This window comes from Schistocerca americana, chromosome 1 (assembly GCF_021461395.2).
Source record: "Schistocerca americana isolate TAMUIC-IGC-003095 chromosome 1, iqSchAmer2.1, whole genome shotgun sequence".
NCBI classification, from domain to species: domain Eukaryota; kingdom Metazoa; phylum Arthropoda; class Insecta; order Orthoptera; family Acrididae; genus Schistocerca; species Schistocerca americana.
In genome coordinates this window covers 1,061,163,045-1,061,188,154 of record NC_060119.1, presented here as the reverse complement: position 1 = coordinate 1,061,188,154, position 25,110 = coordinate 1,061,163,045, and positions in this window count along the sequence as shown.

The window sequence follows — 25,110 nt, the reverse complement described above, 5'->3', positions numbered from 1 at the left end:
CGATCGTAGAGATGCTGGATGTAGTCCTGTGGAACGGCTTGCCATGCCATTTCCACCTGGCGCCTCAGTTGGACCAGCGTTCGTGCTGGACGTGCAGACCGCGTGAGACGACGCTTCATCCAGTCCCAAACATGCTCAATGGGGGACAGATCCGGAGATCTTGCTGGCCAGGGTAGTTGACTTACACCTTCTAGAGCACGTTGGGTGGCACGGGATACATGCGGACGTGCATTGTCCTGTTGGAACAGCAAGTTCCCTTGCCGGTCTAGGAATGGTAAAACGATGGGTTCGATGACGGTTTGGATGTACCGTGCACTATTCAGTGTCCCCTCGACGATCACCAGTGGTGTACGGCCAGTGTAGGAGATCGCTCCCCACACCATGATGCCGGGTGTTGGACCTGTGTGCCTCGGTCGTATGCAGTCCTGATTGTGGCGCTCACCTGCACGGCGCCAAACACGCATACGACCATCATTGGCACCAAGGCAGAAGCGACTCTCATCGCTGAAGACGACACATCTCCATTCGTCCCTCCATTCACGCCTGTCGCGACACCACTGGAGGCGGGCTGCACGATGTTGGGGCGTCAGCGGAAGACGGCCTAACGGTGTGCGGGACCGTAGCCCAGCTTCATGGAGACGGTTGCGAATGGTCCTCGCCGATACCCCAGGAGCAACAGTGTCCCTAATTTGCTGGGAAGTGGCGGTGCGGTCCCCTACGGCACTGCGTAGGATCCTACGGTCTTGGCGTGCATCCGTGCGTCGCTGCGGTCCGGTCCCAGGTCGACGGGCACGTGCACCTTCCGCCGACCACTGGCGACAACATCGATGTACTGTGGAGACCTCACGCCCCACGTGTTGAGCAATTCGGCGGTACGTCCACCCGGCCTCCTGCAGGCCCACTATACGCCCTCGCTCAAAGTCCGTCAACTGCACATACGGTTCACGTCCACGCTGTCGCGGCATGCTACCAGTGTTAAAGACTGCGATGGAGCTCCGTATGCCACGGCAAACTGGCTGACACTTACGGCGGCGGTGCACAAATGCTGCGCAGCTAGCGCCATTCGACGGCCAACACCGCGGTTCCTGGTGTGTCCGCTGTGCCGTGCGTGTGATCATTGCTTGTACAGCCCTCTCGCAGTGTCCGGAGCAAGTATGGTGGGTCTGACACACCGGTGTCAATGTGTTCTTTTTTCCATTTCCAGGAGTGTATTTTTGCCGTTAGACATACGTTTAGTTTTTAGTCAAAAGAAACCCAAAACGATATTCTGAAATAGTGTTTTGTTTCTCTACTAGACAGTGCCACAAGTTCCCCGGAAAACAGTTGCACAACACACACAAATGTAATACTAACAAATGTAAATTCACCTGATGATAGTGGTTTAAACCTTTGAAACGAGTCGTGAAGATGAACAGTGACTGGTAATAGTAAAATAGTAGTAAGGTATTTTTTTTAAGTTTGTTATTTATTACTTTTTGCATAATTTCCTTCCTCTTTTATTATTTCATCGAAATGGCACACAAATGTTTAATTTTTTGAAGCAAATGAAGCATTGTTCTTCATTGCTACGTCGACAAAATATTTTGATACCAAGGTTGGTGCCATTGTCCAATACAACAAATGCCCAGCGAAGATAGCGAGAAACTACCGTATTGAAAGGGTGGGGAAGTCTTCCACATTGCACCTGCACGCGCACCTTCATTCATGACACAGGGCAACTGGGACATTATTGTCTGAGCAATGTTGTACCAATTCTTATGGCATGTGTTTGTTGCTCATTTCTGTCGACATTGTTATTAAAGTAGCACTGATCGCTTTTCTCATTTTTGATAACAACGCAGCATTCAAAAGCAATGCAAATATTGTGAAGAAAAATTACTCTCTCTTAAAAATAAATAAATAAATAAGTTATTACAAAACGAAAAATTTTAGCACTGCTGCTATGGCTGATTGATATTTCGTCTTTTTACTGAGTTATTATTAAAAAATAAAAAATGACCTGTTATAACAGAGAGCAGTCGAATACCGAAAAATACTGATTATTCAGACCTAAAATAATGATATCGGTTTTAACCGCTCGGCTTTTCTCATACCTAGTAATGGAGAGCCATCCATGGCAAAACTCTTCCATTTGGTGAGCAAGGCTTATGAGACAGACGAAATCCCCTCAGACTTCAAGAACAATATAATAATTCAAATCAGGTGCTGACAGATGTGAAAATTACCGAAATATCAGTGTAGTAAGTCACGGCTGCAAAATACTAAGACAAATCCTTTACGGAAGAATGGAAATACTGCTAGAAGCCGACCTCGGGGAAGATCAGTCTGGATTCCGGAGCAATGTAGGAACTCGCGGGCAATACTGACCCTACGACTTCTCGTAGAAGATAGGTTAAGGAAGGCAAATCTGCGTTTACAGCATTTGCAGGCTTAGGGAAAGCTTTTGACAGTCTTGACTTGAATACTCTCTTCCAAATCCTACATGTGGCAGGGGTAAAATACAGGGAGCGAAAGGCCGTTTACAATTTGTACAGAAACCAAATGGCAGTTGTACGAGTCGAGGGACACGAAAAGGAAGTTGTGGTTGAGAAGGGAGTGAGAAAGGGTTGTAGCTTTCCCCTGCTGTTATTTAATCTGTATATTGGACAAGCATTAAAGGAAACGAAAGGAAAATTTGTAATTGGAATTAAAGTCCAGGAAGAAGAAATAAAAACCTTGAGGTTTGCCGATGACATTGTAATTCTGTCAGAGCCAGCAAAGGACTTGGAAGAGAAGTTGAACGCAATGGACAGTATTGTGGAGGGAGGATATAAGATGAACATCGACACAAGCAAAACGAGGATAATGGAATGTACTCGAATTAAATCAGATGATACTGAGGGGATTAGATTAGGAAATGAGACGCTTAAAGTAGTTAATGAGTTTTGCTATTTGGGGTAGAGAGGATATAAAATGTAGACTGCCTAAGGCAAGGAAAGCGTTTCTGAAGAGGGGAAATTTGTTAATTAATTTCAAATTAACGACAGCCTCAGCTCCAATGTCCCCCCTCCCCCCCCCCCCTCACCCTCCACGCTTCCCTCCAGTATTAAATTGGTGATCCCCTGACGTCTTAAATGTGTCATACCAACCTATGTTTACCTAGGTTTCAGTTGGGATAACCCAACCTTCTTCAGAATAAAGGGAACTACGATTTGTCCATAATGGACAACGTCAAAAAGTAAAAACTATAATATAGTAATAAATCACCATATTGCGATAACTTATCTGAGAAACAGCCTCGGCCCCACTTCGCGACCGCAGTACGGCACCAACGGATGTTGTAGAACAGGCTGTATCCCAGATAAGTTATTGCAATATGACGATGTATTACTATATTACAGTTATTAGTTTTTGACGTTGTCCATTATGGACAAATCGTAGTTCCTTTTATCCGAAGAAGGTTGGGTTATCCCAACTGAAACCTAGGTAAACCCAAGTAAATATTGCAACTGAGGCTGTTGTTAATTTAAAATTAATCCACATCTACATCTACATTTATAGTCCGCAAGCCACCCAACGGTACGTGGCGGAGGGCACTTTACGTGCCACTGTCATTACCTCCCTTCCTGTTCCAGTCGCGTATGGTTCGCGGAAAGAACGACTGCCGGAAAGCCTCCGTGCGCGCTCAAATCTCTCTAATTTTACATTCGTGATCTCCTCGGGAGGTATAAGTAGGGGGAAGCAATATATTCGATACCTCATCCAGAAACGCACCCTCTGTAAACATGTACAGCAAGCTACACCGCGATGCAGAGCGCCTCTCTTGCAGAGTCTGCCACTTAAGTTTGCTAAACATCTCCGTAACGCTATCACGCTTCCCAAATAACCCTGTGACGAAACGCGCCGCTCTTCTTTGGATCTTCTCTATCTCCTCTGTCAACGCGACCTGGTACGGATCTCACACTGATGAGCAATACTCAAGTATTGGTCGAACGAGTGTTTTGTAAGCCACCTAGTTTGTTGATGGAGTACATTTTCTAAGGACGCAAAAAATGGTTCAAATGGCTCTGAGCACTATGGGACTTAACTTATGAGATCATCAGACCCTAGAACTTAGAACTTCTAAAACCTAACTAACCTAAGGACATCACACACATCCATTCCCGAGGCAGGATTCGAACCTGCGACCGTAGCGGTCGCGCGGTTCCAGACTGTAGCGCCTAGAACCGCTCGGTCACTCCAGCAGGCTTCTATAGACTCTCCCAATGAATCTCAACCTGGCACCCGCCTTACCAACAATTAATTTTGTATGATCATACCACTTCAAATCGTTCCGCACGCATACTCCCACATATTTTACAGAAGTAACTGCTACCTGTGTTTGTTCCGCTATCATATAATCATACAATAAAGGATCCTTCTTATACTGTTACTGGCAGGGCCACGAAATGTTGAAAATATTAAACTTTGTTAATATTGAATGTAGACTTAATTGTCAGGAAGTCCATTCTGAAAGTGTTTGGAGTGAAGCCATGTATGGAAGTGAAACATGGACGATAAACAGTTTAGACAAGAAGTGAATAGAAGTTTGTGAAATGTGGTGACACTGAAGAATGCTGACGGTTAGATGTGTAGATCACGTAACTAATAAGTTGGTACTGAACAGAAGTGGGGAGAAGAGAAATCTACATCTACGCCCATACTCCGCAAGCCACCTGACGGTGCGTGGCGGAGGGTACCTTGAGTACCTCTATCGGTTCTCCCTTCTGTTCCAGTCTCGTATTGTTCGTGGAAAGAAGAATTGTCGGTATGCCTGTGTGTGGGCTCTAATCTCTCTGATTTTATCCTCATGGTCTCTTCGCGAGATATACGTAGGAGGGAGCAATGTACTGCTTGACTCCTCGGTGAAGGTATTTTCTCGAAACTTCAACAAAACCCCGTGCCGAGGTACTGAGCGTCTCTCCTGCAGAGTCATCCACTGGAGTTTATCTATCATCTCCGTAACGCTTTCGCGATTACTAAATGATCCTGTAACGAAGCGTGCTGCTCTCCGTTGGATCTTCTCTATCTCTTCTATCTACCCTATCTGGTACGGATCCCACACCGGTGAGAAGTATTCAAGCAGTGGGCGAAATTTGTGGTACAAACTGACTAAAAGAAGGGATTGGTTGGTAGCACACATTCTGAGGCATGAAGGAATCACCAATTTAGTACTGGAGGGAAGCGTGGATGTGGGAGGGGGGCGGAATTCAAATGGCTCCAAGCACTATGGGACTTGACATCGGAGGTCACCAGTGCCCTAGACTTAGAACTACTTAAACCTAAGTAACCTACGGACATCACACACACCCATGCCCGAGGCAGGATTCGAACCCAGCAGCGCGGTTCCGGACTGAAGCGCCTAGAACCCTCGGCCACAACGGCCGGCGGGGGAGGGGGGGGGGGGGCTAAAAATCCTAGGGGGATACCAAGAGATGAATACACTAAGCAGATTCAGAAGGATGTAGGTTGCAGTAGTTACTCGGAGATGAAGAGAGTTACACAGGATAGAGTAGCATGGAGAGCTACATCAAACCAGTCTTTGGACTGGACCACAACAGTAATGACCGTATGCGTCCGACTTGATCGTGTGAAGTGGGCCCGGGCCAGTGTCCCTGTATATCATTCAGACTACGGTTCCGGTGGACGCGCGGCCTAATCCGCGAATGGTGTTTGCGTTTTTACGATGTACCTTTACGTGTTGAGTAGCAGCTGGAAGGGAAGTCCCAGCCTGCAGATGCGGCCGCCGGCGTTGCCAGGAGCCGCGCGCCCAGCGGCCGGGCTACGGACTACGGAGCGTGACGGGGGACGGCGTGGCCGTGGCGGCGGCAAGCCGTGCCGCGTGATAAACGAGCGCCGACAGCACAATTGCAGGCCCCGCCCCTGTGCCGCGCTGCTCGCCGTGCCCGGCCTGCTTTAATCAATCACTTGCTGTGTTGTCGGCGGAGCCAGCGCGCCGCCGGGGGTCGACGGCCGACGCGCCACGCCACGCCGCGCCGCGCCCACCCGACAAAACTGTTTGCCTGCACCCCCCCCCCCCCCCCCCCCCCCCACTGCGGTCACGCGGAGAGCGGCGCTTTTTCATAAATCTGTGTTAACCGCACAGTCTGCCGCGTCCCAATCCCGCCCTCCTCCTGGCTGCACGTAAATACACCGTCACTGCAATTTCTGGATGCGTGTGCGGCACATCGGAGATTAGGAAGTCGGAAACTGTCCCCGTAAGCTGGCCATGGGATGCTCAGTGCCGACCAACCGCAGCTCCGCATTCTGCCCTATGACGCGAATTCTTCTCAGGTTCCAACTGTGTCGTGGTTAAACGCCGATGATTTTCCAGGCGAATAATACTCGGGCATTGTGAAGTAGTCATAACATGTAAGCTTTCACGGCCGGCATCTACATTAATTAAAACTTCCGGGCTGAATTGCCGTGATCCATACATAAAACTTGTTCTCCTTCCTGACGTTTCGTTGCCTGCTGCAGGCAACATCTTCTGAGGTGAGTCGGCCACTGGCTCCTAGGCGCTGGACGTCCCGCTTATACAGGGTGTTACAAAAAGGTACGGCCAAACTTTCAGGAAACATTCCTCACACACAAATAAAGAAAAGATGTTATGTGGTCATGTGTCCGGAAACGCTTAATTTCCATGTTAGAGCTCATTTTAGTTTCGTCAGTATGTACTGTACTTCCTCGTTTCACCGCCAGTTGGCCCAATTGAAGGAAGGTAATGTTGACTTCGGTGTTTGTGTTGACATGCGACTCATTGCTCTACAGTACTAGCATCAACAGGTTAGTGTCCATCACGAACGTGGTTTTGCAGTCAGTGCAGTGTTTACAAATGCGGAGTTGGCAGATGCCCATTTGATGTATGGATTAGCTCGGGGCAATAGCCGTGGCGCGGTACGTTTGTATCGAGACAGGTTTCCAGAACGAAGGTGTCCCGACAGGAAGACGTTCGAAGCAATTGATCGGCTTCTTAGGGAGCACGGAACATTCCAGCCTATGACTCGCGACTGGGGAAGACCTAGAACGACGAGGACACCTGCAATGGACGAGGCAATTCTTCGTGCAGTTGACGATAACCCTAATGTCAGCGTCAGAGAAGTTGCTGCTGTACAAGGTAACGTTGACCACGTCACTGTATGGAGAGTTTACGGGAGAACCAGTTGTTTCCGTACCATGTACAGCGTGTGCAGCCACTATAAGCAGCTGATTGGCCTCCACGGGTACACTTCTGTAAATGGTTCATCCAACAATGTGTCAATCCTCATTTCAGTGCAAATGTTCTCTTTACGGATAAGGCTTCATTCCAACGTGATCAAATTGTAAATTTTCACCATCAACATGTGTGGGCTGACGAGAATCCGCACGCAATATTGCAATCACGTCATCAACACAGATTTTCTGTGAACGTTTGGGCAGGCATTGTTGGTGATGTCTTGATTGGGCCACATGTTCTTCCACCTACGCTTAATGGAGCACGTTATCGTGATTTCATACGGGATACTCTACCTGTGCTGCTAGAATATGTGCCTTTACAAGTACGACACAACATGTGGTTCATGCACGATGGAGCTCCTGCACATTTCAGTCGAAGTGTTCGTACGCTTCTCAACAACAGGTTCGGTGACCGATGGATTGGTAGAGGCGGACCAATTCCATGGCCTCCACGCTCTCCTGATCTCAACCCTCTTGACTTTCATTTATGGGGGCATTTGAAAGCTCTTGTCTACGCAACCCCGGTACCAAATGTAGAGACTCTTCGTGCTCGTATTGTGGACGGCTGTGATACAAAACGCCATTCTCCAGGGCTGCATCAGCGCATCAGGGATTCCATGCGACGGAGGGTGGATGCATGTATCCTCGCTAACGGAGGACATTTGAACATTTCCTGTAACAAAGTGTTTGAAGTCACGCTGGTACGTTCTGTTGCTGTGTGTTTCCATTCCATGATTAATGTCGTTTGAAGAGAAGTAATAAAATGAGCTCTAACATGGAAAGTAAGCGTTTCCGGACACATGTCCACATAGCGTATTTTCTTTCTTTGTGTGTGAGAAATGTTTCCTGGACGTTTGGCCGTACCTTTTCGTAACACCCTGTATAGAGCGCTTAGATGGCGCCACCGCTCATCACGTGCTTTCGACTTTAAAACTATCTCTGGCTAGTGCCATCTCTCTCGATTACAGGTAATAGATTGTCACTTCGTTTGTACAAAGTCGACCGCCATATCTTGTCTAGTTTTTATCCTTCTTCTTTTTTATTAAAATTGTTTTCGTGCTTATAGATCTCTATAGCTTCTCTACACATGCGGGTATAATAGTGTGAGGTCCTAGCTATCACGTTTGTCTCACTAAATTTTATTTCGTGATCACCGTCTTTAAAAACGTGTTCCGCTACAGCCGATCTGTCAATTTGTCCCAATCTACAGTTCCTTTTCAGTTCCGTTATGCGGGTATTAACACTCCTTTTAGTTATTCCAATATAAACCATGCCACAACTACACGCAATTTCATACACACCTGGGGTAGCTGAGGGGTGTCGTGCATCTTTCACCGATCTTAAACTTTCACTACTTTTCTTGGTAGGTAATTTTCGTTTTTTGGCTTTATTTGCAAGACGAATTAAGCTATTTGCGAACGGCTTTCGTGAGAAATGGGTACACTGACAACGAAATAGATCGAGCACTCCATCCTAGAAGAAAAGTGTCCGAAAATACACGACAACAACAACCGTCGGCTGCAAAAGTTTTTCTTCCATTCATTCATAACATCACGGACGGTATTGGGAAAGGTTTGGCCAAGTTTCAAGTGGAGACAATCTTTCGACCTACCAAGAAAATTAGTGAAAGTTGAAGATCGGTGAAAGATGCACGACACCCCTTAGCTACCCCAGGTGTGTATAAAATTCCTTGTAGCTGTGGCATGGTTTAAATTGGAACAACTAAAAGGAGTGTTAATACTCGCCCAACGGAACACAAAAGGAACTGTTGATTGGGACAAATTGACAGATCAGCTGTAGCGGAATACGTTTTCAAAGACAGTGATCACGAAATAAAATTTAGTGAGACAAACGTGATAGCTAGGACCTCACACTATTATACTCGCATGTATAGAGAAGCTATAGAGATCTACAAGCACAAAACTAATTTTAATAACAAAGAAGGATAAAAACTAGACAAGATATGGCGGTCGACTTTGTACAAACGAAGTGACAATCGATTACCTGTAATCGAGAGAGATCGCACTAGCTAGGGATATTTTTAGTCGAAAGCACGTGATGAGCGGTGGCGCCATCTAAGAGCTCTATATAAGCGGGACCTCCAGCGCCTAGCAGCCAGTCGCCGACTCACCACAGAAGATGTTGCCCGCAGTAGGCAACGAAACGTCAGGAAGGAGAAGAAGTTTTATATATGGACCATGGCAATTCAGCCCGGAAGTTTTAATTAATGATTGTGAAGTAGTATCACAGCACAGAATAGTAATGGGTAGAAATTAGAAAAATCTTATTAAGATTCATTCACACAGCCACAGGCAAATTCAAGTCATGCCAGAGACAGAGGTGGAAGCAGGTTCAAATCAAATGGTTCAAATGGCTCTGAGCACTATAGGACTTACTTCTGAGGTCATCAGTCCCCTAGAACTTAGAACTACTTAGACCTAACTAACCTAAGGACAGACCTAACTAACCTAAGGACATCACACATATCCATGCCCGAGGCAGGGTTCAAACCTGCGACCGCAGCGGTCACGCGGTTCTAGACTGTAGCGCCTAGAACCGCTCGGCCACTCGGACGGCTGATGGAAGCAGAAAACGAGCCAGTATGTCGCAAGTGGGTCAGGTCACTCACACATTACGACACCATCTGGCGAATGAGAATATGCATTCAGCAGAAACAAAACTGCAACAGAAGAAACGAGACAAGCGTATTTTTAAGCTTGTTAGACATACTGCAAGAAACTCTATCTCTTCCACAACAGCACATATCGAGGAGCTGTTGCAGCTGTTAACAGCCTGTTAAAGAATATAGCAGAATAAGATCCACACGTGCGGTCATTACAAACTGAGCCTTGCATCATAGCCTCACGCTCGATCCCTTTAACTAACCCTGCTCTCCAGCACTCATCCTAATTATTAGGATCGATGGCATTCATAGCAATAGTACTCAATTCCATTATTACGATGCTGTTGAGAACCTTTGTCCAGGTGCTCCAGCACAGTTCATGCACTAGCTGAAAATGTACACAAGATGATGGCCTTCATCTAATGAACGTCACACTGCTTGCTACCTACCATCTCTAGCACAGTCTGTGAACTAGCCGAAGATGTATTCGACATGATGGCCTTCACCTGATGAACGTCACGCTGCTTTCTGCCTACCATCTATCGATAGAGGAACTCACCATCTTCCGACAGCGCCACAACAATAGTAATGACCGTATGCGTCCGACTTGGTCGTGTGAAGTGGACCGGGACTAGTGCCCCTACATGTAATAACTAGCAGTTATCTCTCAATATTAGTAAGTGTAACCTACTGTGTATAACAACGCTAAAATCCCCATTAATGTACGAGTACAAAATAAATGCCCACTCTTTGGAAGCGGTAACGTCCGTCAAGTATCTGGGTGTGACAATTCGAAATGATCTCAAATGGAATGATCAGATTACACAAGTAACGGGTAAGGCGAACTCTAGATTGCAGTTTATTGGTAGAATCCTGAAGCGATGCAGTCCTTCAACAAAGGAAATAGCTTACAATACGTTAGTTAGTCCAGACTTGGAATTTTGTTCGTCTGTGTGGGACCCTTACCAGTTGGGTCTGATTCAAGAGATTGAGAAGGTCCAAAGAAGAGCGGCAACATTCGTGACTGGTACGTTCAGCCACCGCGAGAGCGTTACAAATCCCTTAGAAAGTTTGAAGTGGGACACACTTGCAGATAGACGGCGCGCTAAACAGAAGGGGCTGCTCACTAAATTCCGAAATCCGATCTTCACCGAGGATGTAGAGCATATATTATTACTACCAACTTTCAAATCGCGCAATGATCACCATTCAAAGATAAGGGAAATTAGAGCTCGTACTGAGGCGTTCAGACAGTCGCTTTTCCCTCGCGCAATCTGCGAGTGGAACAGAAGGGGGGAAATATGACTTTGGCGTGAATTGTGCTCTCCGCCACACACCGCTTGCTGGCTAGCGGAGTGTATTTGTAGATGTAGATATGTAGATGTAGATCGCAGGATGCTGTCAATTGAACTTCAACACAGAAGCTAGCAGCAAAGTCTCTTGGGATCCCTGTGGCACCCTGGGTGTTGAAATCCACCAGGGGTAGGGAGGAGATCAACCAGCCACACAACTACCAACACCTGGCACATCTTAGATGGTTCATCAAGCGTCGTTGCAGAATTCAGAGTGGGACTGAGGACACTGCAGCAGTCAGCCTGGGACCACTTTGTGCTGGACAATGGCTACAACTGCTCGCTGGTGATCCGTAGTGGCACAACAGTCACTGACGTCTTCTCCTGGGTGTGGGGTTGCTCAGCTGCCTGCACAAACGTCAGCTACAATCCCACACACAGCTGAAAGAGCAACAGTCCAGGCTGTTGCAGGAGTATGACGCCTTATAAACATAGTTAATAAATTACTGAATTCTAATAATGTTTTAGTAGCGTCGAAGATGCTTTATAGTTCGCAACAGCTATCCAGACTTCACTCAGATGTGTCTCCACCCGGCCCTCTGTAGTAGTACCAGCAGTCCTAACCTGTTGCTGTCATCGATGATAACTCACGGTGGTTCAAATGGTTCGCCGGCCGGTGTGGCCGAGCGGTTCTAGGCGCTTCAGTCTGGAATCGCGCGACCGCTACGGTCGCAGGTTCGAATCCTGCCTCGGGCATGGATGTGTGTGATGTCCTTAGGTTTGTTAGGTTTAAGTAGTTCTAAGTTCTAGGGAACTGATGACCTCAGATATTAAGTCCGGTAGTGCTCAGAACCATTTGAACCATTTTTCACGTAACTAACCTAAGGACATCACACACATCCATGCCCGAGGCAGGATTCGAACCTGCGACCGTAGCAGTCGTGCAGTTCCGAAATGAAGCGCCTAGAACCGCTCGGCCACCGCAGCCGACCATGGTGGTTCAAGACAACACTGCCACAAATATACTGCAGGTCATTAAAATTGCGATACTAATCATGAAAGCAAATAATGAAATTTTACTTATTGTGCGTAAGGATACACAGTTAAATTTTTAATTGTTTTGGAAGTGTACACATGTTTATCATGTCAGCGTTCTAAAAATGCTCCTTTCCTCTCCGATACTGTGGAGAACCTAATTACTCATCTGTCTGCCTAACTTTGAACATCCTTTTACACTACCACATCTCAAATCCTTCGATTCTCTTCTTTCCCGGTTGTACCACAGTCTATGATATACTTCAGTACAATGCTGCCTTCCAAGTGTACAGTGTCGCCATTTGAAACCCTATGAGACATAGATACTTCCAGTCTGCGACATAATCTAAAGCAGGGGTAGATAAGAATTCAGCTCGTATGCCGTGCCCTGGAGTAAGTGCCATAACGCTGAGCTGGCTGGCACAATTGCTCCCGCTGCCACGCCATGCTGTCTGACGGTGGAGAGGGAGAAGAGGGGAAAACTGCGAACGCGCCACATTTAAATGGCAATGCAGTCGCACTGCAGGAGACTTGGTTTCATATTCCACATTTCTCAGCAACATACACCACAAACAAAACAAATTTTCAGTACTATTTAAGTATTTTTGGCATGCTGAAGACATAATACAATTTTTATTTAGTACAAAACGTCGGCATACAGACGTACCCTGACAATTTTACAGATTTTCGCACTCAGGTTGCCACGTACTCGTGGCTTATTTAGTTTCATAATAGAAAAAACGTTTTTCACGCATGTATGTTGGTCGAAATATTGTAGCACTTTTGTGACCTCGTTATGGAAACGTGGAAACTGTAGCCAAGGAAACCAGTTTTAACGTTAAAGTGCTGTTCTAGGCGTTTCAGTCCGGAACCGCGCTGCTGCTACGGTCGCAGGTTCGAATCCTGCCTCGGGCATGGATGTGTGTGATGTTCTTAGGTTGGTTAGGTTTAAGTAGTTCTATGTCCAGGGGACTAATGACCTCAGATGTCAAGTCACATAGTGCTTGGAGCCATTTGAACGCTAAAGCGATTTGTCCTTAAAACTGGGATTACCTTGCAGATTAGTCAGTTTCTTCTGCTCACGCACAGGAGCGCTTTCAGCTGAAACAGTGGAAGGTCTCGAAAACAGATTTAAAACGGGTGTAAGATTGGCAGTGTCCTCAGAACTTTTAGAGATCTATCCTTGTAATTCTTTGAAGGCCACGATGGATTCTCGAGACCTCATGTTTTCTTTAACTCCAGTGAGCTTAGCGAACTGGACTGTGTTTGTCAGAATGTGTCCCTGCTACAACGCGATTTCCTTAATAAACGTGTCCCCATCAAATCAGAAAGACGTTCTTTCTCCCCTTGTTTTTCTACCTGTTTCATCCTCTGCTACCTTCACTATTTCGTCTCTTAAAGCTACCCATTCCTCTTCTATTGTATTACTTTCCCCTGTTCTAGTCAGTCGCTGTCCAATGCTCCGTCTGAAGCTCGCAACAACCTTTGGTTCTTTCTTATTATCCAGGCTCCATCTCCTTAATTTTCTACCTTTTTGCAATTTCTTTAGTTTCAGTCTACAGTTCATAACCAATACATTTTCCCACATCTGCCCATGGAAGCGTCTTACTATTTAAAATCTGGTTCCGAAATCTCCGTCTTACCAGCCTATAATCAATCTGGAAACTCCAGGTGTCTCCAGGTCTCTTCCATGTATGCAACCTTCTTGCACGACACTTAAACCACGTGTTAGCGATTATTAAAGCATGTTCTGTGCAAAATTCTACAAGGCGGCTTCCTGTTTCATTCCTTTTCCCTGCTCCACACTCACCTACTATTTTTCCTTGTCTCTTATTATCGAATTCCAGTCCCCCACCACAATTAATCTGTCGTCTCATTTAATTACGGGAATACTTTCTTCCATCTCATCATACATTTCTGCAGTCTCTTCATCATCTGCAGAGCTAGTTGGCATATCAACTTTTACTGCTGTGGTAGGTGTGAGCTCCGTGTCTATCTTGGCTACGATAATGCTGTCACTATGCTGTTCACAGTAGCCAACCCGCTTTCTTATTTTCTTAATCATTATTAAAACTACCCCTGCATTACGCCTATTTTATTTTGTACTTATAGCCCCGAATTCACCTGACCTCAAGTCCTGTTCCTGCTGCCACCGAACTTCACAAATTCCCACTATATCTAAATTCAACCAATCCATTTCCGTTTTTAAATTTTCTAACCTACCTCCCCCGTTAAGGGATCTAACAATCCACGCTCCGATACGTAGGACGCCAGTTTTGTTTCTTCTGATGACACCCTCCTGAGTGGTCCCCGACCAAATGCTGCATGCCCTTGGGAAAAGTTATGGCTGTAGTTCCCTCCTTGCTTTGAGCCGTTCGCAGTACCAGTTGAGGTTACAAGGTCAAATCAGTCAATCATCCATACCGTTGTCCCTGCAAATGTTGGAAAGGTTGCTGCCCCTCTTCAGGAGAGATCTTTGTGTGGCCTCTCCAATCCGCCCCACCAATGGTATGGTCCGTGGTTCATGGGGGCGGGGGTATTAGCCATAAAATCTGAAAACAAGATAATCATATGAAAGAAACAGATATTTTAAACAGAAAAATTAGTTTGCTCACTCAGAAATATGTTCCCTCTGTTATTTTTCTATATTGGTTTTTCAGAAGACTTTACAGTTACATCAGATATGTAATTGTTCCCATTTTGTGATTACTTAAATAATTGAACTTCCTGTCAGAGTAAACCTGTGCCGGACCGAGTCTCGAAACCGAGACTTTTGCCTTTCGCGTGCAAGTGCACTAACGACTGAGCTCCCGAAACACAATTCACGATCCATCCTCACAGCTTTACTTCCGCCAATATCTCGTCTCCTACCTACCAAACTGTGCACTTAATGTAGTTTCACATTTTTACACTCATGGGGATCCACTATTGTGTTAAATAATATTTGGGGAGTGTTAATAACGAAATGATACTCATTTTTATATACTAGCTACAAAATTCGAAAACGAAATAATCATAGAAAAGAAACCCGTAGCAGGTTACTTTCTGTCAATCAGGTGCTTTGCTTCCAGTGCTAAACATTAGCAGTATAAAATAATTTTAGTTTTACGAAGAAAATAACATAACACGAAGTTTATGTTAAGTTTAGCAGGAAATGCAACAGTGCAACGCTCGCGTTTCTCTGCACACATCTGTAGGATCAGAATGAAAGACTTTCCCAGATTCGACAAATATCCAGAAGACGACGGAAATCCGAAACGTGCCATATTTGGATGTAGGGAAGAGATATATCTGGATGGTGCCGGCCGGAGTGCCCGAGTGGTTCTAGGTGCTACAGTCTAAACCGCGCGACCGCTACGGTGGCAGATTCCAATCCTGCCTCGAGCATGGATGTGTGTGATGTCCTTAGGTTAGTTAGGTTTAAGTAGTTCTAAGTTCTAGGGACTGATGACTAAAGAAGTTAAGTCCCATAGTGCTCAGAGCCATTAGGCATACCTGGATGGTGTTTCAGTCTAGTGACCGATTGTAGAATCAGATGAAAGAAAGATCACTAGCGACCGCCATAAGCAATTTTTCGGCATTTTCTACTGTTTTTGTTGTTCTGAGACACGAGGTTGTGTTTTGCCAGCATTTGTAAACATTATGAGTTCTATATATCTAAGTGCTATATAATATGTTAGAGATATTTGGAGGATATTGTTACTTCTTCAGTTACAGAGTTTTATAGTGAGTAAAATTCTATATTTTTAAACTTGTTACATAACGTGTGGACGATTATGTCACACTTCGTTGGTAGTGTGCCATCTTATACCTTGAAACAGAAGGTCTTTTAACTGAAGCACACGTGATGTTTGCAAATTTACTGAGTTTCTTTAATACCGAAACAATTTTGTCTGTCTCGAATATGGAAATTTCCGTTACTCCCCAATACATTCCATTGCGAAATGTTTTTACTTTGTAACTGGATTTTGATATTACTTCTTCTTGATTTGACTTCACTAACTGGTTATTGGTATGTAGAAGAGTAATGAAGTAATACATATACTATTAAATACGGTACTGACAAGACTTTTTCAGTGGCAACTGTCTTAAATTTGAATAGATTTGTGCGTGCGTCTGTGTGTGTGTGTGTGTGTGTGTGTGTGTGTGTGTGTGTGTGTGGATAAGTTTATCAGTGCAGAATATTTGTTCCTAGGTATATGACTATGTTATGCCTTGGAACAGTTTCTCACATTTGGAAAATCTTTGTTTTTCGTAGTAATCCTAGTAATTTCAGAAAAAAACTGCAGCACACATAAAGAGAATGGTATCATTTCAAAATGGAATAACAAAGTTTTTTAAAGTTCCATTATAAGGCTGGCTAGAGGCGAAATTCCTCTGAAAAGTGTTCCGAAGTTCAAAATTCTCCCATACTAAATATGCTCCACATAAAAATAAACTATGGGGAAAGCTTACGAAAATGTGTATTCCCGTGCCAATAAACAATGCTGAAATGAACAGTGTAATATTACTTTAAATAACGAACTTATGTCGCAGACGCATGAAATATCGATGTTTGTAAATATACGCGTTTGTAACTTATCGCAGACGTGTGAAACATTGCTGTCTTCAATAATCCTGAAAACCACTTATAAATAAATCTGTTGCTTTGGTTGGTTGGTTTGGGGAAGGAGACCAGACAGCGAGGTAATCGGTCTCATCGGATTAGGGAAGGATGGGGAAGGAAGTCGGCCGTGCCCTTTGAAAGGAACCATCCCGGCATTTGCCTGGAGTGATTTAGGGAAATCACGGAAAACCTAAATCAGGATGGCCGGACGCGGGATTGAACCGTCGTCCTCCCGAATGCGAGTCCAGTGTCTAACCACTGCGCCACCTCGCTCGGTAAATCTGTTGCTTTCAGCAAAACGCCAATAAAATATCTAAAAGAAGTATAGCAAGAACAAATACGGATATACTTATGTGGAGAGTGTTTTGGAAAATGCTTTCACTCCTCTACTATTAATTCCTATTACGTCACGTCTTGTACAGGTATTCGTTACTATCGTTGTGTGTAATGTCTTCCAAAAATAATATATGAAAAAAAGAATAAAGCATCCCCCATAAAAATTATTTCCCAAATACGGAAACTTGGGAACTACATGAGATCGAACATTCGGGCGCTCTGCGGAAAGGGCGAGTTCATTTCAAATTCCTAACCCCTGGAAGAGCCCGAATTACGAGTTCGCTGCCGTCCACATGATGGAAGCTCTTTTCTCCATAAATGAGATTCAGGAATACCCGTTAATCTCCCAGCGAAAATTTTTATTAAAGAATAAATTTTCATATTAAAACCCACAAGTATTCGCCTTACAGAAAGTCTCGTTTGATCGAAGTGGAAGCTCGCTCTTAGATGACTGTGATGGCTTTGCTATAAAGTTCCGAATTTTAATTGCGTGTTTACGCTTCTCCCTCCTAGTTAAATTGATGATTAACTTCCACCATTCAACTGACAGGGAGAACCGTGTATTCGTGACAGTCATGAGTGGATAGTATGGAGAGACCGATAAAAATATGGAAATTCTAAATCTCAGTACCGAGTTGAGAGTGTTGTGCAGTTCGTATTCTTTGGTATAAACAAAGGAACGTAACTGGGAGACTCAAGCTCCGAGATGACATGTGAGGCGTGTTTGAGCACTGCAGACAAGAAGTAGTCTCCGGTGATTGACTCACGAAAGCACACACGTTTAATATGTCAGACAGCAAAGTGAACGTATAATCCCGATTTATGAATGTAACAGACAGCAGCATTTAACATGCTGAAGAAGCTTTCAGTCCATGTAACTGTTAATCTGAAAACTCATGACAAGTTTAAATTTATGCCACACCTGGATTCTAATCCGAATATCCCGGTTACCATAACCTTCAAATTAAGTCACCATGTGTGTGCCAGATTTTCAACGTCACCAACGTGTCCCTCCTATTACTTCCAAGTACTGCAATCAGAATTTCTCTCATGAGATATGTGGGAATAGCACCACAGAGGAAACGGTTTTCTTGGCGTGTCAGGGCTGTATAACAGATTCAGGGATGCTGATGATTTAGCCTTGTCCGTCCACCAGATCCAGTCACTCACTACTTCTAGTCGCACACACCCTGTTAGAGAATTTCGGGATGTAGTGTTCCGAAGTAACAGGGAAGATATGTCAGTGACATTGAAGGACCCAAAGTTTCATGGACGTTCAGATGGTTCAATTTGTTGATACAGCTGCGAGTGATCTAAGTTCGCAACCCACCTCCTCACAAATTTTTGCTTTTCACGGTGTATTCATTCCATTCTATTTTGAGTATTTCGAAGGGATATCGCAGATACATTTCAAAAAAATTGTACTTCTTTTAAATGAATTTAAGTGATATGATAATTATTCTTCGTTTGTGAAGCAGCCGCTTGAAAGCAGGTTTCCTACATTTCCAGCTTCTTTTTTTTATTATTTTTTTTTACTGTTCTGAACATATTTTAACACTAAAATGAGGAGGGAATTCAGAAATTAGGGTGTAAATCCGTCGACGAAAATCATTAGAAACCGATGAGAAACTCGGATAGGGGTGAAACCCATATCTGGGTGACCAGACGGAGAATTTCATCTCTACTCCCCTAAAAGCAAATCCGTTGTCTTAACCTCTTGCGGTCAGCAGTTTCAATACTATTGGTTATCAAAACTGAAGTGTTGAGCAGTAATGAAACTTTTTCAGTTTCGCACTCATAGCAAAGACATGCAACCTGCTATATAACGTATTTGAAAGAGTATGATTCACTGCAACCATCCCAATTAACAGCGAGCATGTTATGGAAAATTTCAACAAATATTCCATGATGTTTTCCTCCACCGTTTCCGCTACCGCCAATTATGATCATACATCTTCGTCCAGTGGAGTTCGGGAGATTGCGTGGTCTGCTATGAAAATTCTGGTCCACTCCTGACTTTGGGTGTGGAACACACATGCGTCCATAATGTTAGACCATTTCAAAAATTGTTTAAATTAACTGAATTGAGGCACACCCCCTGCACACATCGATACAAATTAAATGCAGCACATTTTACCTTAATAGATGAGCAATAATTAATAACATACAAAAACCCGTTATTCATTGGCAAACGAGAGAAATAACTTAACAACCATTAGGATGAACTAAAATTAGAACTCCAGTATAACCATTCAAATTGCTACTCAGTTCCTTATACAAGGCTCCCTCAGCCACGATCTTAATGCATGCATTCCGTCTACAGGCCACAAGTGGCCTATCGGGACCATACGATAGTCGTGTCATCCTCAAAATGGTTCAAATGGCTCTGAGCACTATGGGACTTAACTTCTGAGGTCACCAGTCCCCTAGAACTTAGAACTACTTGCACCTAACTAACCTAAGGACAGCACACACATCCATGCCCGAGGCAGGATTCGAACCTGCGACCGTAGCGGTCGCGCGCTTCCAGACTGAAGCGCCTAGAACCGCTCGGCCACACCGGCCGGCTGTCATCCTCACATGACGATGAGGATAGACGGGGCGTGTGGTCAGCACACTACTCTCCCGATCGTTATGATGGTTTTCTTTGACCGGAGCCGTTACTATATGGTCGAATAGCTCCTCAATTAGCATCATGAGGGTGAGTGCATCCCGTAAAATGGCAACAGAGCGTGGCGGCCCGGATGGTCACCCATCCAAGTGCCAGCCACGCCCGACAGCGCTTAACTTAGATAATCTGACGGGTACCGGTGTATGCACTGCGGCAAGGCCGTTGCCAGAATCTTAATACACCAGTTAAAATCAACTAATTTCAAAACTGAGCCTCTAGCTACAGTTGCAGATCAGAAACATTAAAATGATACTCATTTCGACTCATCCTTGCCAGAGACCAGCGAGATATTAGACAAGATCCCCACCCCTGCATAATTGTTCTTCCGTTTTGGAAATATACCGACCAAACGCGATATCCGAACAGCCCAGTAATCCAAGGGCCAAGTCAACCTCCTACGGGCCGTCGACATCTTCCTTGCGTCTGCCGGGACTTCGTCCTCCCATGGGCGCAGCTTACTATGGACATACAGTCTCGTTTTTCGAAGCATACTCCTATCGCGAACTCTACCACAGCCGCTGCGCGGCCATAGTCAGCGGTAATCTTCACTGCCTTTAAATAGCCACGGACTTTTTGACTTACCGTGACAGCGTATTCTCTAAAATTCAAATGTCAGGATTTAAAACAGCAGTGGCTGAAGTAAATGAATATCTTTGATGTTAGTGGATTACTGAATTCGTTTTTATTGACAATATTTAACACACCCACCCACACATACACGTACACACACACACACACACACACACACATATATATATATATATATATATATATATATATATATATATATATATATACTCCTGGAAATGGCAAAAAGAACACATTGACACCGGTGTGTCAGACCCACCATACTTGCTCCGGACACTGCGAGAGGGCTGTACAAGCAATGATCACACGCACGGCACAGCGGACACACCAGGAACCGCGGTGTTGGCCGTCGAATGGCGCTAGCTGCGCAGCATTTGTGCGCCGCCGCCGTCAGTGTCAGCCAGTTTGCCGTGGCATACGGAGCTCCATCGCAGTCTTTAACACTGGTAGCATGCCGCGACAGCGTGGACGTGAACCGTATGTGCAGTTGACGGACTTTGAGCGAGGGCGTATAGTGGGCATGCGGGAGGCCGGGTGGACGTACCGCCGAATTGCTCAACACGTGGGGCGTGAGGTCTCCACAGTACATCGATGTTGTCGCCAGTGGTCGGCGGAAGGTGCACGTGCCCGTCGACCTGGGACCGGACCGCAGCGACGCACGGATGCACGCCAAGACCGTAGGATCCTACGCAGTGCCGTAGGGGACCGCACCGCCACTTCCCAGCAAATTAGGGACACTGTTGCTCCTGGGGTATCGGCGAGGACCATTCGCAACCGTCTCCATGAAGCTGGGCTACGGTCCCGCACACCGTTAGGCCGTCTTCCGCTCACGCCCCAACATCGTGCAGCCCGCCTCCAGTGGTGTCGCGACAGGCGTGAATGGAGGGACGAATGGAGACGTGTCGTCTTCAGCGATGAGAGTCGCTTCTGCCTTGGTGCCAATGATGGTCGTATGCGTGTTTGGCGCCGTGCAGGTGAGAGCCACAATCAGGACTGCATACGACCGAGGCACACAGGGCCAACACCCGGCATCATGGTGTGGGGAGCGATCTCCTACACTGGCCGTACACCACTGGTGATCGTCGAGGGGACACTGAATAGTGCACGGTACATCCAAACCGTCATCGAACCCATCGTTCTACCATTCCTAGACCGGCAAGGGAACTTGCTGTTCCAACAGGACAATGCACGTCCGCATGTATCCCGTGCCACCCAACGTGCTCTAGAAGGTGTAAGTCAACTACCCTGGCCAGCAAGATCTCCGGATATGTCCCCCATTGAGCATGTTTGGGACTGGATGAAGCGTCGTCTCACGCGGTCTGCACGTCCAGCACGAACGCTGTTCCAACTGAGGCGCCAGGGGGAAATGGCATGGCAAGCCGTTCCACAGGACTACATCCAGCATCTCTACGATCGTCTCCATGGGAGAATAGCAGCCTGCATTGCTGCGAAAGGTGGATATACACTGTACTAGTGCCGACATTGTGCATGCTCTGTTGCCTGTGTCTATGTGCCTGTGGTTCTGTCAGTGTGATCATGTGATGTATCTGACTCCAGGAATGTGTCAATAAAGTTTCCCCTTCCTGGGACAATGAATTCACGGTGTTCTTATTTCAATTTCCAGGAGTATATATATATATATATATATATATATATATATATATATATATATATATATATATATATATCATATAAGGCAATACTGATCCTACGACTTATCTTAGAAGATAGATTAAGGAAAGGGAAACCTACGTTTCTAGCATTAGTAGACTTAGAGAAAGCTTTTGACAATGTTGACTGGAATATTCTCTTTTAAATTCTGAAGGTGGCAGGGGTAAAATACAAGGAGCGAAAGGCTATTTACAATTTGTACTGAAACCAGAGGGCAGTTATAAGAGTCGAGGGGCGTGAAAGGGAAGCAGTGGTTGGGAAGGGAGTGAGACAGGGTTGTAGCCTCTCCCCGATGTTATTCAATCTGTATATTGAGCAAGCGGAAAGGAAACAAAAGAAAAGTTCGGAGAAGGTATTAATATCCATGGAGAAGAAATAAAAACTTTGAGGCTCGCGGATGACATTGTAATTCTGTCAGAGACAGGACCTGCAAGAGCAGTTGAACGGAATGGACAGTGTCTTGAAAGGAGGATATAAGATGTACATCAACAAAAGCAAAACGAGGATAATGGAATGTAGTCGAATTAAATCAGGTGATGCTGCGGGAATTAGATTAGGAAATGAGACGATTAAAGTACGGTAGTAAATGAGTTTTGCTATTTGGGGAGCAAAATAACTGATGATGGTCGAAGTAGAGAGGATATAAAATGTAGACTGGCAATGGCAAGGAAAGCGTTTCTGAAGAAGAGAAATTTGCTAACATCGAGTATAGATTTAAGTGTCAGGAAGTCGTTTCTGAAAGTATTTGTATGGTGTGTAGCATGTATGGAAGTGAAACGTAGACGATAAATAGTTTAGACAAGAAGAGAATAGAAGCTTTCGAAATGTGGTGCTGAAGAAGAATGCTGAAGATTAGATGGGTAGATCACATAACTAATGAGGAGGTATGAATAGAACTGGAGAGAAGAGAAATTTGTGACACAACTTGACTAGAAGAAGGGATCGGTTGGTAGGTCATATTCTGAGGCATCAAGGGATCACCAATTTAGTATTGGAGAGCAGCATGAAGGGTAAAAGTAGTAGAGGTAGAATGTTTTTTTCTCTGTCTATTTCGTTTGACGAAAATGCGCATTTTGTCGTGCAACATCGTGGAATATTCCTGCTTCAGCCCTTATACTTTCATGAAGTTCCGACAGCTGGTGGCGTTATACCTAACCTCATCCTCCAAATGGCGTCTGTAACGGTGGTCCGTTCCAAGCAGAGAGCTGTCATTGAGAGCGTCGCAGATATTCGCAGTCGCTTGCATAATGTCTACGGAGACCTGGAAATGAACAAAAGGACGGTGAGTCATTGGGCGAGGTGTCTGTTATAACTGCAACAAGGTTGCGCAAACATGTCCGACATTCGGCTTGCCGGCCGACTGCACACAAGTGTCATTCTTGCAATGTTGGAATGTGCGGACACTCTGATTCGAGGTGATCAACGGTTCACATTCAGACACCTCGCTGCAGTACCCGGACTTTCCTGTTGGTGGTGCTGACACAGTTGTACGCAAAGGCCTATTTACGCTGGATTCCTTGCCGCCTAACAGAAGACCATAAAGAGAAGCGAAGGGCCATCTGCGCAGAATTGCTTGCGCGTTACGAGGTTGATTGTCATAATTTTTGTCGAACATGGTCACCGGCAATGAAACATGGGTATATCACTTCAAATCGGAAACAAATCGGCAACTCATGGAGTGGCGCAAAACCACCTCGGCTCAGAAGAAGAAGTTCAAAGCCGCAGCGTCAGCCGGTAAAGTCAAGGCAACGGAATTCTGTGTTTCTGAAGGGGTTATTCTGTTCGAATTCCTCCCATATGGTGCAACTATGAAGTGAGCTGCCCTCAGGAAACTGAAGAAACGACATTAGAGTGTTCGTCGCCACAAAAATGCTAACGACCTTCTCCTTCTCAAAATATGGCCTCACACAAGTCTCCGCCTCTCAGAGGGGCTCACAAAACTTCATTGCACTGTTCTTCCTTGTCCTCCCGTCATTCTGGATTGTCACCTTCCGATTTCCGTCTGCTTGGCTCAATGAAGCATGCACTTGGCAGGAAGCAGTACGTAAATGATGGGGAGATTATTGATGCAGCAAGAAGTTGGCTCCAATGTCGACGAATAGAGTTGTACCACGCAAGCACACAGGCCCTCCCAGTAGGGTAGCGCGAGGCCGTCGCGTTGAACGGAGATTATGTTGAAAAATAGAGTTTTGTAGCCAAAAGAGTGGGGAATATCAACGGTGTATTAAAGTGCTGAATAAAAGCGACGTGCTGTGGTCGAGCGGTTCTAGGCGCTTCAGTCCGGAACCGCGCTCCTGCTACGGTCTCAGGTTCGAATCCTGCCTCGAGCATGGATGTGTGTGATGTCCTTAGGTTAGTTAGGTTTAAGTACACTACTAGCCATTAAAATTGCTACACCACGAATATGACGTGCTACAGACACGAAATTTAACCGACAGGAAGAAGATGCTGCGATATGAAAATGATTAGCTTTTCAGAGCATTCACACAAGGTTGGCGCCGGTGGCGACACCTACAACGTGCTGACATGAGGAAAGTTTCCAACCCATTTCGTCCGCAGCTCGTGGTCGTGCGGTAGCGTTCTCGCTTCCCACGCCCGGGTTCCCGGGTTCGATTCCCGGCGGGGTCAGGGATTTTCTCTGCCTCGTGATGACTCAGTGTTGTATGCTGTCCTTAGGTTAGTTAGGTTTAAGTAGTTCTAGGTGACTGATGACCATAGATGTTAAGTCCCATAGTGCTCAGAACCATTTGAACCAACGCATTTCTTATACACAAACAGCAGTTGACCGGCGTTGCCTGGTGAAACGTCGTTGTGATGCCTCGTATAAGGAGGAGAAATTTGTACCATCGCGTTCCCGACTTTGATAAAGGTCGGATTGTAGCCTATCGCGATTGAGGTTTATCGTATAGCGACATTGCTGCTCGCGTTGGTCGAGATCCAATGACTGTTACCAGAATATGGAATCGGTGGGTTCAGGATGGTAATACGGAACGCCGTACTGGATCCCAACGGCTTCGTATCACTAGCAGTCGAGATGACAGGCATCTTATCCGCA